Raw genomic sequence first — 14075 nt, forward strand, 5'->3', positions numbered from 1 at the left:
GCCAGCAGCATTCAAGGGTTCACAAGCCCTGGGAAAGCACAGGGCTCGCCAATTGATGAAGGTGCTGCAGCTCAAGCCCTGCAGCCTCTGTACGCAGGATAAAAGAGACTTTCTTCTGCTTAGGGACAGCACAGCTGCACCTAGCTACAATTAATACCCTGTAGGAAAAGAAGGCTCCGTAGTTGAAAACAATATTTAATATGCCAATGACCAAAACAAAAGTTTGAAAAACTTCTGGCAGAACTCTTCTTAAAATGCCCTGAATGTTAAAAAATGATGTATTTCTGAAGAGCCTGGAGTTGGACTTAACCCATGTGGGTCTCTTCCCACTCAGGATATTCTATGATTCTATCATTTTCCCATGCTGCTGAATCACATAACTTAATTTGCTGAGTTAAATCTTGGTCTCTGGAATTAGGGTCATGAAGAAGGAGACTTTCAGTCCACTTGTTTGCTTAACATGTCCACGTCAGAATTCGTTAGGCGACAAGATGTTTTCATGACTACTAAAGGGAGGTATATTAAGCTAGAAAGAGAAAGAGGTTTCAGCCAAATTGTAAACAAAGCCAAATTCCCTTTCTCTTTCAACATCCTGCTTTTGGTTTGAAAGCATTCAGGTGAATCAGGGGTATCTTGTCCTCTGTTATCTTGGAGTGTCATGTATCAGATTTCCAAATATGATTAAAAGTGTAAACCTGAGCGTGGTATCCCTCGGTGTCCACCAAGCAACAGCAGAGCTCTTACCCATATGGCAAGAGGTTCCACCTGGTAACACTTATTTTTTCTCTCTCCTACGTAAGTTCCCAAGGAAAAACTCAACCATGCTACCAATTAAAACAGATGTGTTACACCGTGGCTACAAGCCCAGCAGAACTGGAAATGGAGGAGCTGCTTTTATCTGCCTGGGAACTGGAGGGGAAAGTCCATTGCTGAAAACATTTCACTACCTCATGCTCGTACCATGCACTGTGCATCGTACAATTGCTTCCCATAAGTCCTGAAATCTTCATTCAGTCTCTCCTGAAGCAAACTCCGGTTTTTATTCAGCTGGAGCCCTTTTACTGTGTGCTCAGTGAAACAGAACTCCCACAAACACAGCAAGAGATCTCCCAGCTCAGGACTACACTGACTTCGGATGCTCGACAAGCACAGTGAGTTTCTAATCGCACCAGCGCTCCCTGGAGAAGCATTCCCAATGCTTAGGGCACAGCATCACTGATCCCACACCCTCTTCCATCCCCCCACAAAACCTCTTCTTCCACGAGGTGCTTTCAGCCCGGCCTGAAGCCTGTGTCCTGGCTGCCCTTGGACCAGAGCTGTCCGAGTGCCACCTGAGTGCCTTCCCCACGCCCCCCATGCGCCCATCACAGCCGCGCTCTTCTGCCTTACCCTGGAAACACCACAGACTGGGGCTTGGCTTTCATCTTCCCAAGCCCTGACACGGCAGAATCAGGAATTAAAAGGTGCTGAACCCCACCACATCCGAACCATCACTACCTGCACATCCAGGCGTGATGAAGGCACTCTCACCTCTAGTGCCAGCAGCACAGGTCCTCACCGCAGCCATCAGCCTCCGACCCCCTGAATGCCTGCACCAGGCCAGGATGAGTGTGCACCCAGCAGGCTCAAAAGGAAAGCCTTCGGCCTGACTGCAGAGCAAAACCAGCCAGAATACGAAACCAGGTGTTCTTACAGGCTCGTGGTGAGCCTCTCCTTGCAGAGCAGCTGCAGGAATTAAGGGCAGGGCGCTCCCGTACCGCTCGCCACCTCCGCGTGTAACGCAGGACGCAGCTACTCACCGGGAATGGTGTGGGCACTTGTGTTTGTTAGTCCTTCCCGTCACCAGGTCCGGGAGCAGGCGCAGCACCCCTCTATGGTCTCAGCTTCGCCCTACAAGAAGCAGGACACACAGTTTTCTACCAGTTGTGGCAAGCAGATAATCCAGTACTTTCTAATCCATGGCAGAGGAGGGTATGGCGCATCGGAAAGATAAGCCTCTGGCTGTTTGTCTGCACTGATCAGACCCAAGACCTTCGGACTTAAGGCTCTGAGCTGCTTAGCAAGGGGCTCAAAGCCGGAGACAGAGGCAGTTGTGTTTGCAGGGCTGAATACTTGGGATAGCTTGCTTCAGATTGGCTCAGGCTCGGGAAATCCCACAAAACCTGCTACATCGTGTTAGTACTTGCAGAGAATGAGGTACCCGACGGACAGAGGATGGGAATTTTCTGTCATGATGGCTGGGATTTGTTAAGGAAAAAGAGAGTTTCTTCAAAATTAAATATTTCACAGTAAAGCAAGCATTTTGTTCATTGAACTGAAATGCTATCCTTTAAGCCAGTTCCTCTGGGTTCTGTTTGAACTGCCAGGACACCCTCCAGGACTGCAGCTAGGGTGCCTTCCCTTTCCTCCCACAGGCTGGGACACCCGGTTGGACTGTGCAACGAGCTGCTTTGTCACCTCGAGAAGCCTGGGAGGCAGAAACTAACTCAGGGAGTTACAGTTCAGAAGTGGGAGCTACAGGATTATCCATGGCATTTGTTATATTGGGCAGCACCAAGTGCCTGCTTAGCATGCTCTGGTGCAGCACCATCGGCACTGCCAGCCCAGCAAGTGGCTCTGCGGGCTAGGAAGGCTGTGGCCAAGACAGCAGAGATCACTGCTCATCCCCAAAGTGGACTGACTGCTTTTTCAGTGGTGGGATCCAGATTCCACCAAAACACCCCTCCTCTGCAACCAGCTGAGGCCTCAGCCCCGCAAGTCCTTGAAGGAGGACCCAGGAGCTGTGGTCAAACAGCTGGGGTGCAGCGAGACGTCCCCGTGCTCTCTGGCCCCCAGGCAGCAGCTGCATCTCTGAGTTCACAGCCCCAACAGTCCCAAGTGTTCAGGAACTGGATCCAGTCCCCATACTCCGAGTCTTAAACCATTAACGAGTCCATTAATTGGAACCAATTCCTTCAGATCAGCCTGGGCTAGCTGACAACGTACAAACAAGCAACAGAGCAAGGTGAGGTTCCTGCGCCTCCTGCTCCACCCTCCTGAAGTCAGTGATGATTCCCAGCAATGTCTCCTGAATGAGCACCCAGGGCTCTCACGGATGGAGCAGTACTTTTACACCCTGCTCTGTGAAATACTTGGCACCCGGGCTGCCTGCTCTGAGGGGAGGAGCAGGCAGGGATCCGCCAGCCGTGGCTAACAGCAGGGTGAGCAGTGAGTGCAGCCAGCTGCCACCAGCCACGGCCCCCCGTAATTAGAGGCTCACTTCAGCCTCAGATGTGCCACAGCACTGCAGAAGGTCAAACCGGAGTGAAGCTTTCAATTAAAACAGAAAAAGTACTAAGGAGACAGAGAAATGAACGGCTGGGCTGAAACCACCACCAAGGCAGTGCTGAAGGGACAACCCCTTCTGCATGAAGAAACCACCACAGTGACACAGGCTAAAACCAGGTGGCCATGGGGCCACTTTTGCTGTCAACCAAGAACCCAATAAAGAGTTGACAATGCTGTTTCCTCAGTTCCCCTCTGTTTCAATGGGCCCTTCATCCAGGTTTAGTGGACCTCTCAAGAGGTTTGGTTGCATCTCCCAGTATTCAATGAGTTCAGAGATACCATGAGAATGGGCATTCGTGCAAGAGAGATGTAGAAGAAGGGAATGAATAAGAGAAATTTGGAGATAAACTGGGTGGGAGCAGAGCCCTGAACATCAAAACTCTCAGGATGGGGATGTGGCAAACAGAGAATTAAAGGAGCAAATCTCAGTAAGGAAGAAAGAGCAGATTTTTTTACCAGACATCTGGATGAACTGCTAAATGCCTTCCCTCATCCTCCTCCCAAACTCACCCAGGTCCCTTGGCTTAAGCAAACGAGCTTTATCTTGCTCCTAAAATCTTCCACTTTTGATAAGAAAAACCCAATGTTTTTTCAGTGGGGGCTGGAGGGAGGAATGAGGAGCAGAGGGACACTGTGCAAAGAGCATCAGAAGCACTTAGTTGCGGTATTGGCACCATGCGCTGGTGTTGCTGTGAGACCAAGGGCCAAATTACTCATCTCTGTGCTCCTTAGGATGTGAAGTTTGACTCAGATGAGCTCTACGACATTCACCTCAGATGGAAGGTGTACAGGAGGTGGCGCAGAAGAATCTCACCACTAGCAAGCTCATAGGGGCTAAGGAAAGGAAGTCCCCTTCTGTTGCTCTGTAACCCCTCGTTTCTCCATGCACAGCTACTTTGAAGACCAAATTGTCCTGCTCTTATTCTAAGACCATCTTTACTGCATGAGACCGAATGAACTCGGCAGGAGGAGCAGCAGGCTCCAGCCTTTGCAATGCTGGAGTCCACCCGTGCAGTGCAGCGCAGCATCCTGTGATTTTTCTAGAATCACTTCAACCCATGATGGAAAAGGAGGAAGGAGGTAAATACCCTGCCAACATACAACAACATCTTTCAAACTAAGTAACTGCACCAAAATGTGCTGTTTTATTTTCACTCTGGGCTCCCAAAGCACTTCCCTTCTCTCCCTGAATGATAACGGGCATAAAAATTAAATATAAATTCTCCAACAAAAAGCGAAACACACTGAAGGGTAATAAATCACCACTACTGGATGGCATTCAGAGGAAGTTGGGGGAAGGAATAAAGGATGAAATAGCATAGATACTGACTAAGATATATCATAGACCCTTACAAAACCAAGAACTCATCTTCAGGGCAGGGGATTCACCACAGTGGGCTGAATTTTGATAAAGAAGCAAAGGGAAGTCGCAGAGAGAAGCGGTGGGGCTGGAACACAGCGCAGCCCCAGAGGGCATGGAGAACCTCACCCCAGCACCCCGATCGCATCCCCACTTCATGCTCGGATGAAGTCCGGAGGGACGCAAAGACCACGTGCCAAACATGACCCACTGGCACCAGTGGGATCAACTGGGATCTCCGGAGACAGCGAGGAAGGTCCAGCCCCACGCTGAAGTGGGGCTGCTGGCAGCTCTGAGCAGCAGCTGTCACAGGCTGAATGCTCTCACCTGATGACCTGAAATTCCTACATCTGCATTTCCAATAACCTGAAACACTCCCTGGGGCATCACAGAGAAGCACAATATTCTGGAAACATTATATATCAGCACTGATCTTCGTCTTACAAACAAGATCACCTTTAGTTTTGCAGGCACCTCCTACTTCATTAAACTCAAAGATCTTGCTCTCCGGGGGTTTCCTCCTCAACTGGGGCAGGAAATGAAAAGACAGAAAATGCAATTTAATTGGGGATGAAGCTTCATCTTTACGCTGCCTATCATCATTATGTGTCATTTAAAAACAAGCACGGAGCAGGTGTGAAATGGCACCGGCTCTGGATGCACATAAAAAAGGTTGACACCAACAGCACGAATCAGATGGTGTGACCTGAAAACTCCTTTTCCCTTTTCCTTTTTTATTTTCCTCAGATAAAAATCTTTTTGATATGGGATAGATGAAATGACAACTTTGTGAAGCCAAGTGGTTTGAAAATAAGAGAAGCCAACTTCAGGACGTTACCCTTGCCAAAACCTGGTGGTGCAGGGCTAGCAGCAGCGCAGAGGGCAGGTGAGCGGAGGTACCCTGGCACAGCCTTCACCTCACACAGAGGTGCTAACACTGAAACTGCTGCTCCTGCTTCTCCCTCGCCAGGCATCACTTTGCTTCCCCACGCCCTGATGAAGTGTCTGACTGGCTTTGATGCACCCCCTTCTCCTCGCAGGTTACACCGCAGCACACAGCCGCAGAGGGGACCCCGGGATTTGGAAGCTGCCCTGGGAATCGAGTCGGGTGGGAGAGGGCTCTGCTTTCCCTCAGGTTGCCCAAACCCTTCCTTCACACTCCAGGAGTAGGGAAAAACGTGATGAAACGCTCTTGCCTAGTCACTACCGAGGATACAAGTCAACCTTGTGCAGAGAGCAGAAGCAAGGAGAGCTCAGGGGACAGGTGGTGCTGCTCACCGGGGTTCTGCTAACACAGGAGCGTTATAAGGGGAAGGAGACCTGGAGTTCATCTCTTGTACTGACAGAGTCTGGGGGTTGAGGGCAGCTTGTTTGGCTCAAGCCTTCGCAGAACAGCCTCCACCACTGAGGCTTTCAGTCTGAGGATGCCCAAAGTCAGACGGGCTTGGACCTGCCTGTGCCCAGGCTCTGCTCTGCCATAAACGATGGTGCTTGTGGCACCCAGCTGCCTGTCAGGGTACTTCCAATACCTGCTGGTGAAAAGGTTCCAACCCAAGTGCTAAGAGAGACAGGCAGAAAATGTGGATGAGCTCAGCCACTTAACCTCACAACCACAGCAGCCTGGTTCAGCTCGGAGCTGGGTTTCCAGGCTCCCGGGTTGCTGGCTGGGTTGGTTTTACACGACGGCTGTCTCCTGAAAAAGGAACGACTGAAATGTAAGATCTCTCAAAGGCCTTTGTGTCGTTCTGGATGGCATCGGTAACACTCTGGAACTAAATACTGACTGTTCTTCTAACAAGTGCCATTTCTGTATCTCTGGCCACCGGAGATAAAATAGTGGTGAACTACGTTAACTAATGCGCTCTAATTAGTAGCTGCCCCTCATTTTCGAAGTCCTGCCCCACATTCTGATGCAAATTCACTGCCTTTCATTTTAAGCAATACACCGGTGTGGTTTTAGTCTTCCAGTGATCCTTTAATGTCATATCTTCTCCCCAGTGAATCAAGATTCAGATCCCCTAATTGGAACTTATCTGCTCACCCAGCCTTGGGCTAGGTTTGCTCAGCGGCTGAGCGTATCGGGCGCTCTCAGTGACTGCATCGGCAGCGCCCAGCTTTGCACCATGGCTGCTCTGCAGGAAAGCGAGGGGAGATGCTGAGCGCTTTCTGTAATGGAGACATGAAACCCAAAAACCATTTCTCAGCCCAGGATGGGATCAGGGACAAGTCAGTTTTCCTGCTCCACTTCAAGAAGTAAAGGCACAGCTCCCCACTGCTGCTAATTTTAAATCCCATCTCCATCTTCTGCCTATAAATTCTCTCCTGCTGCCAGAAGGTCACCAGGCCAGCTGGAAAGCTATTTTTCACAACCTTGCTAATCCAGAGGCACCTTGCTGCCTCCTCCCACCAGGAAAATGCTGACAACAAAACTGACTGGTGGCCAGCAGGACCGCAGGTTGGGCATGGCATTGCAGGGAGGACTGGCCTTTACGGTCCCAGCGAGGAATCCAGGAGACCCAGGATCAGTTCCCGGCTCCTCCCCAGCTGTCCTGCTTGACCTTGGGCTCCAGCTCTGTGCTTCACCTCATCTCTACTAACTGAGGCTAACAGCACTTCCCACAATTGGTCATGCGGATAAATTAATTTTTGTTTAGGAAATAGTTTATTATAATGGGCACAAGGGCCCTGTTAGAATAAAAGGGGATATTTTTTCCCTTGCACCATCACTACCTTTATAGGAATGAAGCCAAGGACGACTGTAACACATCATGTCTAGGGCTGAGATTTTTATGAGATTTGTGCAGGCTCAGCTCCAGGATCTTCTCCCATCACCTGCCATCATTCCTTGGCAATAAATATTTCCAAGGAGGAGCAGCTGCAGGGCACGAGGAGAGGCCGATACCTCTGCAGTGGCTCAGGTGCTGCAGGCATGCAGGAAAGCTGGTGGAGCAGTGGGGTCCCCCCACCCCTTCAAGGAGCTGCTGGGGTCAGCCAAAGAGACAAAACTTTGGTCTCATTTCTCTGCAGGCCTCCAGACCCTGCTTGTGAGGAGACTTTTGCAATTGCCCAACTGACCTTTGCAAGCTCTTGTTCACCCAGGAGGCTGCATCGTTGCACCTCCCCTAACGCCTGGTGCATCAGGTCCTGCGGGAGGGACACGGGGTGGGAAGGAGAACGCTTGCCATGAGGCTGGGGACTGCTCTGTGCAAGCACTCCACCAACTCCTTCTCCCAGAAAACCAGCCCGATGGCATCACCACCATGGTGGACTATGTCTGAGGCTTTTCCAGGCTGCGGGGCTGGACACACAGAGCTGCTTCTGCGAGCAGGGCTGGTCCCCAGGGGGACCCCACCACCAGGATGGCACCGGGCTCTGAACCAAGTGGCTGAACAGAAAGCTTCCAAGCTGCTCCGCTGCATCTGCACACACGGAGCGGTAACAGCATCCAGCGCACACAGCCCCAGGGAAGGCAAAAATAACTTTAAAAGCCTCCATGTTATTATATTTTTTTAAAAATGAAAAGAAGTGTAAGAACCTCACAGACACCCCCTGCAGCCCCGGAGCTCCAACCGTGCTCGCCAGCCCTCACCCAGTGCCAGCAATGCACGTGGGGCACATACTCCAGCCCCGCCACCCTCTCCACACCTCGTGGGACCGCCCCACTTTGGCAACAGAATAAAAATCATCTCAGCATCCACTGCCAGTGGTGATTCTCCCGAATAGGAAGCCCAAGCAGCTAGATCCTACCCGTGCAAGAGGTGCTGCTGAAACACAGGGCAGCAGGAGCCCACAGAGACAGCGGGGAAAGGAAAGGGAAACCTCAGCCACCCGTCAAAACCCCAGCAGTGGAGATAATTGGCTTACACACATTTATCCCTGCACCCAATTATCAGCTCAGTTTAGTGTTTGATTTTCCACAAGTCCGGTCCGGCAGGCTGGCTGTTGTTCTGCTCCATTCTGCCTCCCTCGCTCATTTATATATATATTATCCACTCCTTAAATCATTTTAATAGCTTCTTTACTCGCATGCCCTCCCTTCTCATTCCAGCACCATCAGCACAAGGCAGGTTGCAGATATGAAGGAGCTGACATTTCCCTTTTGAGTAATTTGCAGTGGATTTCTTGCCTGTTTGATGTAGTCGTTTTGTTCTCTGCGATGATGTGACATTAATTATTGTTAAATATTCTTATCTGTTACATACAGTTCTGTTTAGATAAAGGTCAGTGTGTGAACCCCTGACAGTGCTCAGCGCTGCCACGCTCTAAAGCCAATTTGTCATTCTCTGCCTTCAATTGCCTCACTTTAGTTTCAGTCCATTTTCCTGTTAATTCAGGCACAGTGGAGAACCATTAAAAACCGCAAAATATCTCAGCTGCTGGGATTGGCACTCGGATGGGAAATTACCACCTTGGGTCGCTCTGGCTGCACGGGAAGGTCAGGAAACACTGCCCATGCAAATCCAGCAGCAGCCACTGCCTCTGCGCCCGGCCCTGGGCACCACTGAGCGGATCCTGGCTCCATCCCCTCCAAACGCTCCCTTTGGGCAGTTACAGACAGCAGTGAGATCCCCCTGAGCCTCCTCTCCTCCATGCTGAGGAGTCCCTGCTCTCAGCTCTCTGCCAGGGTGGGGATGCAGAGGCCAAGCCCCCGGGCACAGCCAGAGCCCAGCAGGCAGATGTGCCACGCCGGGAGCCGCAGGAGAGCAGCCGGTGACTTTGAGTGGCTCCCCAAGGGACAAGGTGGTCACACAATCTCATGCAGACACGTGTCAGCACAGCACAAACAACAGCCCATGGGACATCCAGCCTTCAGCAGCTGGGAGAGGTCACAATTACATCTCAGCTTACACCCACAGCTACTGGGATGAGCAACGGGGCTAGCAGCCCAGGTGCCCCCAAACAACCTGTGTTGAGGCTTGGCTGAAATGCAAGAGCTTCCACACCTCCATCCAAAGTGTTTCAGTGTCTGCTTCCCCCCAGGCACACAAATAGCCCTAATTGCACCAAGGCAACTGTTCAGATGCTTAAACCCAAGTCCAGGCTGAAGCGAGTGTCTGAATGAGGACTTCAGTGGGGATAAAGGGAGGTGAAAGGATGGTGGAGTTGAGCCCGCAGCCCCACGGAGCTGAGGATCAGGGCAGCTCAGAAGGCAGGTGTGTGCAAACGCAGACACTGAACTTGCCAAAACCAGGGATGCTCCTTCCCGAGTCCCACCCGCAGCAGCAAAGCATCAGAAGCACCACAGAGAAATGCATGCTAGCTCCAGCACTTTCCACATGGAAAGCATTTGCTCAGTTAGCCAAAGTGATGTTTAATTTTGCATTATGCTAAATTGTTTCCTACTTTTAAATAAGAGAATAAACTCTGAACCCCCTCCCTCTCTCTGTAAGACACAAAGAAACATCACGTTTTGCTGAATGTAATAAAATGTCTCTTTTACTCTATTTCTTTGTATGTGAGTAAGAAAAAAGATAGAAAGGGAAAACACTTTGGGCCCCCTCAGTTCTAGACTAGAGGGAGTAAAGAGGGCCTCCAACATGCTGGATCTCACGGGTTGTGGCACGACGTATACCTGGGAGTTGGACACGGTGATCCTTATGGGTCCCTTCTAACTCGGGATATTCTGTAGTTATATAATTAAATTCGATAATCCCAGCCCAGGAAGAAGTAGGGCTCCTCCACCACTACTCCGTCACATCTCCCAGGGAGGACAGAAACCGTCCCCACATGCATTTATTCAGCACAACCACCAATAAGACAAACTCCAAAAAGAGATTCACACCCCAGGCCCTCAGCTCAGTCACATGTTAGGGTGTAAGGGGGAAGACGTGGTGCTGACCGACATCTCCCCTTCCCCTAGGTAGGACGTGGTGAAGGGCAAGAGCTGGCTTCACGTGTTCAGGGAGGTATAAGAAACCTCGGGTCCTCGCCAGCTTTGGGGACAGGGTGTCCTGCAGCTAAAAATACAGAGCCAAGTCAAAAACTCAAGGCTAGCAAGAGGCGGTGGTAGGTTGGCTGAAGACAAAAACAGATCTTGTTTATTTATTTAGCCACTGACTATCCAGCAAGGATAGTCACACATGCTGCTTGCATGACTGACAGGCTCCTGCCAACTGCAGGAGTCAGATTTCTCATACAGACCCAGGGCTTCCCTCTCCCCTTCCCTCACTGCAGGCTCACAGCCGTCCCTGTGATTATTTCTAGCTGTGGCACCACGCAGGACATTGTGTAGGAACACTGCGAAACAGCACAGGATGGGCACTGCTGCTCCCTGGAGTTGCACTGACTCAGTGCCAGAGCACCTGGGGACTCGCCAGGAGGTGCTGGGTGCATCAACCCCATGAGCTGCTGGTAAAGCCCGTAAAATCCAAGCCCCTGCAAGGCCTGGGCTCAGACCTGTCAAGAGTTTGGGGCATCCACCCTGAAAATCCATCCCACCTGTCAACTCAGAGCCAAGCTCTCAGGGAGGCTTTGGAGTAGCATAGCCACACGGCAAGTCTGGGAACACGTCCCAAACTGTCCCCAGATGTGCGGGGACCTGTGTCTTCCTCCTAAGTCACTTCCCTCCTGCCTTTTTTCCTTCCACCTGGAGCGATGTACTTCACAGCTATTTCTTTCTAGGCAAGCTGACCCTGCTTGTGCAGTGTGGTTGGTCCAGGTGCTCTCCAGAGGCCCCTTCCAATCTCAAACTCTGCAAGAAGAGCTACTTACAGCGTGCCCCAGCTGCCCCGAGCTCACCGGCGTTTTATTCTTCACTACATCTGCATCATCAGGGGAAGCTCCAGTGTGAACAGACCCATCACAACCATAATATTACTAAAGCATTTTAATAAAGCAGGTCGATGAACACCCCGTGCCACCTGAGACACACAGCTGCTGCCAGCACACGTCTGCTTCCCACCTGCTCAGACCGGGAAGTCAAACAAACACGGCCAGCCTGAACCAGGGGATGGCTGGATATCATGATCCAAATCAGAATTTAATCCAGGATCCAGAGCTCAGACTTGCCAAGATGCCACGAGTACTTCTGCAACAAATATTTGACACCTCATCCAGAAGAGGCTACTTATAGCGACGCCTTGCAGGGCTTCTCATGGAATCGCAGCAATGCGGGGATAGAAAGGCTCTGGCTCGGGGCTGGGCACATCTAGCTGTGGGGCTTGGCAAGATCACCAGGCTGAGTGCTCCACAGGTCCACAAAACCACTGCAAGATCAGAAACAAACCCAGCGAGCACACAGACCCAAGTATTTAAGTAAGGAAACAAGGTGGGAGGCTTGCTTATGACTTGCAGTTTTCCTTGTTGGGAATTTAAATGGTTGTAGGCATTCAGCTCCTTTCAGCCAGGGCAAACGAGAAAGAGCTGACACGAAGACAGCCATCAAAAATAGCAAAGGAGCACCACGAGGAGCCCCTGAAACAGGCTACACGCCAGCCTAAGCTTTCCATACAGGGCAATTCAATTTAATTTGCCTTACTTCATTAACCTCAATGGATTTACACCTGAGACCAGCACTGAAAAAAAATCAATTATCTATTTAACCTCATTGCCCTGATATTATTTCCTCCGCCCAATATCTGGCTCCTCACCCGAGAGATGAATTCTTGCAGACCTGCCAGAAATTCGGGTGCAGACTCCATGCTGTGGGATAACTTCACGCTGCGCTACCGTTCAGGAAAGCACAGAGCCCAAGTCGCTTTTCCAAGAGCGATTTCAGCAAGAAGCTACCACAGCAATATTAATAGAAAACTCCACTCAGGCCCACAAGTGCATCTGTGGCCCCTGCAACTGGTGCTCAATTGCATGGATTTAAGGCTCGTGTCTTGCTGTAGGAAGCTGCCTCCTGGCTGGGACGCTGCAGATCTCCTGGGAGCTGATGGGAGGAATTGAGAGCCCAGCAAAGGGGGCAGCCAAGCCCTGCTCAGCTCCCTGCTGTGGTTGGTGGTGGCTCACCAGAGCTTCCAGGAGAGCAGACATGGAAATTCAGCCAAGGCGCATCCACTGCTCCACAGCTGCTGAGCTTCAGACAGAAAACTCACTAAATCCCAGCTCAGCGCCCACCCAGATGCTTGTGCACAGCCCTACGTGCACCGCAGACCACTGTCCCTCCAAGCCAAGCACCTTCTGCCCACCCGGCAGGGTCTTTTAACCCCCCACACCACGCAGACACCTCCTGGGACCCTACCTGCAGCAGAGGCAGAGTTTCCAGCCCCACACAGCAGCGGGGCCGTGTGGGCCTCCCGGGAACACGTGCCCAAGCTGCTGCTTGCACCGCTCCAGCTGGGGAGGCGTATATTAATCCTGCACTAAATTGGATGGTTTGTTGTACACAAGCAATTTCTTTTTTTAATGAAATGGGTGTATCATTATGATTAGGCATAGTCGTTCCATTCAGCCTTTAATTAGATTTGTGTAATTAGAAATTCACCAAATTATTTCACAGAGTGGAAAAAACATCGCTTGGATGGGGCTATATAGCATCGCGGCAGGTCCCGCCGTAGCTCTCCGGGCTGACTGATAACCTGAGAAAAATGACATCTTCCATTTTGAAGCCATCACACGGTGCGCGTAATTCTCAACTTCTGGCAGCTTCTGCATGGCTAAGAGGCAGAAATCAGGCAGGAGCAAGTGGAAAATATGATGGCCCGTTCCTACGGGTATTTACTGCTGTCACCTGCCCACCTGGGGATGTTGATGCAGCAGCTGCAGAGGAAGCACCAGCTGGGCCCGCTGCGATGGCAGTGCCAGCAGGAGCATGGGGCTGAATAAAAACATCCCCCGGGGGCTGAGATACCTCCACTGCACAAAGAATTGAGCCCAGCCCAGCCTGCAGACTGGACAGTGCTGCAGCCGCCAGGACACCAGTCCTGGGGCTGGGCTGGAAAGTAGGCAGCTTCACGTTCCCGAGCTGAAAAGCAATGATATCTAGAAAGTGGTTGCCTGATTTGGGCTTGTTTAGCCTAGAAAGGAAGGCTAAGAGGTGACACAGCTGCTTTCCAACAGGCTAGGCATCAGACCTTCACACTGGAGCTAACGGAAGGTTTGCCACACAGCCATAAGCTGGCGGTGAACACTCAAGCAATGAAGCACACAGCTACCAGTGCAGGAGAGCTGGACTGGCTCCCCTCCCACGTAAGGAGGCAGAGATGCCTAAGAAAAGCCCCCAGAGCTCACGCTTGGGGTTGCTCATGGGCAGCTGCGAGACAGAAGACCTAACACCCAAGCCGGGTGCTGCCTTGCAGTCCTTCCAGCCCACATCTAACGTGCACCAGTGCAAGAGGCTGATCAAGGCACGTCTGATTTAGTGTTCAGAACTAATTTTTTAATTCATTCATTTACTGTCTTCAAGCATTACTAATCAGAAAAATAATCCTGAAAATATATTTCT

General features: G+C 51.0%; 1 protein-coding gene across 4 annotated transcripts in view; it reads right to left on the reverse strand.

Moving 5' to 3' along the window:
- The window catches only part of RALY (RALY heterogeneous nuclear ribonucleoprotein), a 116807-nt gene that overhangs the window by 71191 nt on the left and 31541 nt on the right, over positions 1 to 14075 (reverse strand). For 2 of the 4 annotated variants that reach the window (XM_038166238.2, XM_038166237.2), the window contains exon 2: positions 1800 to 1890. The exons of the other annotated variants lie outside the window; for them this stretch is intronic. The gene's annotated coding sequence lies outside the window, so the exon portion shown is untranslated. The remainder of the gene's footprint in view (positions 1 to 1799; positions 1891 to 14075) is intronic. 4 annotated transcript variants of the gene reach the window in all.

Source organism: Anas platyrhynchos, chromosome 21 (genome assembly GCF_047663525.1).
Source record: "Anas platyrhynchos isolate ZD024472 breed Pekin duck chromosome 21, IASCAAS_PekinDuck_T2T, whole genome shotgun sequence".
Lineage (NCBI taxonomy): Eukaryota > Metazoa > Chordata > Aves > Anseriformes > Anatidae > Anas > Anas platyrhynchos.